Consider the following 5,996-nt stretch of genomic DNA (forward strand, 5'->3'; position numbering starts at 1 on the left):
TGGTGTGACGGGGATTCGAACCCGTGACCCTCAGATTGCGAGTCGAGCGCCCTAACCACCTGGCCAAGACAGGCTGAACCATTAAAATGGTATAATTTTCAAAATGGCGGCTACAATTATGTGCAGTCTTGTGTGTTAATCAGCTTGTGTGACCTGTTCACTACATTACAATGAAATGGACTTAAATTTATAACGGACTGGCATGACCTAATAGTTAGGGCTCTCAACTCGCAATTTGAGAATCGCGGAATCGAAATCCGGCGCCGAACATGCTCTTCTTTTCAGCCGTGAGAGCTTTATAATGTGATAATCAATTCCATTATTTGTTGCTAAAGAGTAGCCCAAGAGTTGGCGGTAGATGCTGCCAACCGGTTGCCTTCCCTGTCATCAGTAGTTCAAAATTAGAGACAGCAGCAACTAACCTTAGTGGTTTTGCTAGAAACAAAACATACAAATAATTTGTTGCAAACTTCAACTTGAAACACTCGAGTGAACCTACAATACTGCTCCATCTGCATCAATTACACGATGGTCGTATGTTATTCAAGGAAGTAAGGATTTATCCGGGTGATGTGAAAGTCTAGAAATAATAAAACAGTTAAGACGTAATAAAAGTCTTTGTCCTGGAGTGATGCTGGTAGTACCAGCTACATACTGAGTGACAATGGCAATACCAAATGTTTACTGGATTATCAACTGCTGCTGAGTGACAGTGGTAATATCAACTGTATACTGTATTATCAACTGATACTGAATGACAATGGCGATACCGACTGTATACTAAATTTTCAAATGCTGCTGTGTGACAATGGCGATACCAGGATTATCAACTGATGCTCATTGACAATGGCAATATCAACTGTATACTGGATTATCAACTGATGCTCATTGACAATGGCAATATCAACTGTATACTAGATTATCAACTGATGTTGATTGACAATAGCAATACCAACTGTATACTGGATTATCAACTGATACTGAATGACAAAGGTGGTACAAACTGTATACTGGATTATCAAATGATACTGAATGACAAAGGTGATACCAACTGTATACTGGATTATCAAATGATACTGAATGACAAAGGTGATACCAACTGTATACTGGATTATCAACTGCTGCTCAGTGACAATGGCGATACCAGGATTATCAACTGATGTTGATTGATAATGGTAATATCAACTGTATATTAGATTATCAACTGATGCTGAGTGACAATGGCAATATCAACTGTATACCAGATTATCAACTGATGCTGAGTGACAATGGTAATGCAAACTTTATACTGGATTATCAACTGATGCTGAGTGACAATGGCGATACCAACTATATACTGGATGACCAATTGATGCTGTGTTTTACGGGATCCACAGAAAGTAGACTTGTGGCTGGGATTACTACCTTGCTGTGACGTAACTGTCAGCGTGTGAGACCGTGAGAGGTGTGTCTGAGAATACATCTTTACCAACAAATTAAATCACAGAAGTAGTCTTCGGTTGTCATGGCAATCCATCAGAACTCCTATGAAATGCATCGCTTTTTGAATTCAAATGGTGCTGAAAACAGGTCACTTTAATCGCCAAGCAATACACCTCTCCCAAAGTAAGTTCACTCAGCATTGCGTCGTCTTCCACCATTCTCGTATACGTTTTTCCTCTTTGTACTTTGAGGAGGCCCAGACTTCCTTATGGAATGTTAACAGAAACCATTGTAATTCAGGACACGTCGTTGTCCCAAACGCTGCTGTGTTGAAACACAACTAGAGAACATATTTCTATAAACGTTGCGGGTTCAACGTGACTTTTGTTTTTTAAATATCGTTTATGACGGACGACATATTCAAGGCTACCAGAGCCCTTTCAAACCATATTTTCATCCTTTGCTATTGGTTTTTTTGGATAGGATGGGTCATTTTGGGCTCTTAATGATACCTATCTTTATCATATACACATACGATATAACAACGTATGTAACTACGTGGTCAACATTTTTTTATGATGGTGTTTCGTTCAATTACATCGCTAAGTTTTTGTTTAATCGAAATGATTATGTGAGGTTTTCAGACTATCTTTAGGATTCAAAGTGCACGGTCGAAACCTTCTTGGCCTTAGTAGCCAATATTGAGCTTCGTTGGACTTACATACCACATATTATATATATATATATTGTAACTATCAATGTCTTATTTTGTTTTTCCACGAAAATTCAGAACACAAATCTTGAAAAGTATACAGAAAACTTCTAAACGTATTTTGCTTTTTAAAATCAACAATTTATAAACAATAATAATTCTGTAAAAATGACGATACTTTTATATTCACTTCTTTCAATACAAATGTAAATGTAATATATTAACAGCTTTATATTTTATAACTGTATCTTCATCAGGATTATTTCGTTATCCCACTTGGCCCTATGACAAATACTGTTGAGAAGAATGAATTAACGGCATGTACACTAAAATGTAGTGTCCTAATTTGAGAACATTCTGAGCATGGCAGGGCGAATATTAAGGACATTCCACTTATAAACCAGACTGACAAGAACTGTGCTTAGCCCTTACTCCAATACTATACTCAAACCTTTAGTTTTCGTTAACCATTAAATGGAAAACTCTAAGAATACTATCTTTAACTCTCTCAACTAGACGCAAAACCTCAAGTCCCATCTTTAAAAAAAAAACCTGAATTACAAAACCACAATCTTTTATCTCAATCCCATTCCATGTTGTAAAAAAAAAAATTACTTGTACTCAAACTAATCAACACTTACCCTTTATCTCAATCCCACTCCATGTAAACAAAACGTTTTTACTTATACTCAAACTGATCAACAATTGGCTTTTATCTCAATCCCACTCTATGTAAACAAAACGTTTTTACTTGTACTCAAACTGATCAACACTTACCCTTTATCTCAATCCCACTCCATGTAAACAAAACGTTTTTACTTGTGTCGTACTCCAACTAATCAACACTTACCCTTTATCTCAATCCCACTCCATGTAAACAAAATTTTTTACTTGTACTCAAACTGATCAACACTTGGCTTTTATCTCAATCCCACATTAAACGATAAACACTAAATATTTACGTCAATCCACTTCAAATGGTAAACTTCAAAAACTTACTTCAATCCCAATTCAACTGATGTACACCAAAGTTCATCTCCGTCTTACTCCAATTAATTAGCACTGATATTTACTCTCGTTTCTACTCATACTGATAAACAATATTTTACCTCAGTTACACTTCATTTGATAAACATTCTTTTCTACCCCAATCCCACTCCAACTGATAAACATGATTAAACTAAAAGTTTTGAGGATGACAAAATCTTGTCGAAACATCGTACAATTACAATAGTTTTTCATTACCCAGTCAAGCCGCCTCAAAACGTTTTTCTTAAAAGTGGGTTTCTCGTTATCAAATGATTAAACTAAATTTCACGCCACACGATAAACATCAACATTTTACATCAATTACATTCAAACTGATAAAACTGTATTTTATTTTGAGTAACATTATCCCATTTCTTTCTTTTAATTTTATTTCCTTTACCTGAATTACCTTAATCCACACCTACCGACAAACTGATAACGTACCTGTATTACATTTCTACTGACAAACTGATATCGTACCTATTTAATTTATAGAGACAAATTATCTTACCTCAGTTGCTCTCCCGATGACAGTAAGTACCCCTTAACTCACTCTAAGCAACAAACAACAGAAAAAAAGAAGGAAGACTGCTTCTAAGACGAAAACTCTCCTAAGTTTTCCTCACTGGTAAACAAGCTTATTTTCCCACTTTGTTATTTGCCCGCGGAGACACAATCTTACAGAAATAACAACTGTTATCTTCTATTCCAGACAATCAAACTAATTGTTAACGCAGTGCTTTTAAATCTAAAAGAAAAGAGGAGGAACTCAATGCACAATGGATAAAATTTATATCTGATACTCAAGCCTCGTTCCGTTTCGTATTGTACATTCCTGTTCCTGCTCAATGAATGAAATTTGTAACTGATACACAAATCTTGTCCCGTTTCGCGTTGTACTATCTTGTACGTTGAAACACGAGTTACATTATAGCCTTTGTTGAAAAAGAAATACTGGAAAGTCCACACTTGTGCGATCACTGAAATACGACAATCTCACTAATTAGTTCACATTCACCACAAGTCTGCTATGTTTAAGCCTTGAAAAAATGTGTGCAGTAAAAATAGATTCAGTTTCCAATGGTACCTGATTCAGGTTTTAAAATTTACTCTTCGATTTTCCGCGTGCTGTCAACCACATGTGTAACGTAAACGGCCACGTACGCTATTGCGCATGCACACGAGCTCGGACTCCAGTATCCCCACTGCAGACAAACCACGACCCACATACAATAACTAAACAATCGACAGCTCTCGTGCCATCTCCTTCGTCACGTGATTATATTGTACACAGTGGCGTTTTACACGATATTATACAAAATAACTCTTTTTTTTTTCCTAAAGATAACCAGACACATATCTTTTAGGGCAATAAATGACGATAATATATGACTAGCTTATTTGTAAATGACTCCAATTCCCACTGTTATCTTTCCTAATTTATTATCTAAGTGGTTTGAACTAAGGGGAAATATACATATTACCATAAAATACGTTTTCATACATGCGGCAAACGGGGAATCTTGTGTAGTGTAGATGAAAGTCTGTCTATGATTCTACTTCCTTGAATAAAAGAAAAGTTTACAGAAGATTTTGTCCTTAGCGTGTTTAGAGCATTATAACAGGCTTACATTAACAGGTTTTATTTGAACTGATGGGATTAAGCCCAATACAGAAAGTGTGTCTTTGCAGGACATACTGATAAACTAGTTGTCACGTGTATACGGATTTTTTAACAAGTCACTGTCTTTGCAGTGTGTAAATGAAGGTAACACGTAAAGAAGTTTGTGGTACATACAGATATTTTGTTGTAGTTGATCTATATAATGTCTTAACTACTTGTGTAAGGAATATGATTGAGACAAGATTTATATTAATATATTAAATAGCACTCGTGACATTTCTATCGTTCACTATAAATTAGTAAACCTTTAGTTTATATGTATTTATATGTGACTTACTTAAGTAGGCGTAGTTTTAAAAAAAAGGCACTTTATAAGCAACCTGGCTTTACAGATTCAACACTGAACTCTTTCGTTTTGTGGCAAGACTACATGAAAACAATAAAAGTTGATTCCAGATACTCATAGTATACTAGCCAACCCGTGGCTTTGTAACATGTAAAACTAAACCAACTTTGTTTAGAGCGACTATTTTCGTGTTCTTGTCAATTTTCGAATAAATTCCGGCATCCCCCTCATTTATCCCTAGTTAGATGGTCCCAATATATTTTTTGTTTGTTTTGAATTTCGCGTAAAGCCACACGAGGGCTATCTGCGCTAGCCATCCCTAATTTAGCAGTGTGAGACTAGAGGGAAGGCAGCTAGTCATCACCACCCACCGCCAACTCTTGGGCTACTTTTTTACCAACGAATAGTGGGATTGACCGTCACATTATAACGCCCCCACGGCTGAAAGGGCGGGCACGTTCGGTGCGACGGGGATTCGAACCCGCGACCCTCAGATTGCGAGTCGAGGCCCTAACCACCTGGCTATGCCGGTCCCAATATGAACTTTTCTAATTTCTAAACGGAGTTACTTATTGACGATGTCTTACTTGTCCATGACGCTTACCATGTAAGTCAGTGGAGCCAATACTTAGATCCTCCCCCTTCCTCACATACACAAACCTCTTTGCCCCCCCCCCCCAATACAGGGACTCAAATTTGAAAAATTCTAAAACCTGAATTCAGATTATTGTTTTCAATATTCAAGTAAATTGGTTCAGTCAAACCTAAACACCCCCCTCTAAAAAATACAACAACAACAAAAAAAACAAAAAAAACAAGAAAATTTACAAGTACATTTTAGAAAAATTAGTAGGGTAGACGCT

Source organism: Limulus polyphemus, unplaced genomic scaffold (genome assembly GCF_000517525.1).
Source record: "Limulus polyphemus unplaced genomic scaffold, Limulus_polyphemus-2.1.2 Scaffold4187, whole genome shotgun sequence".
NCBI lineage: Eukaryota > Metazoa > Arthropoda > Merostomata > Xiphosura > Limulidae > Limulus > Limulus polyphemus.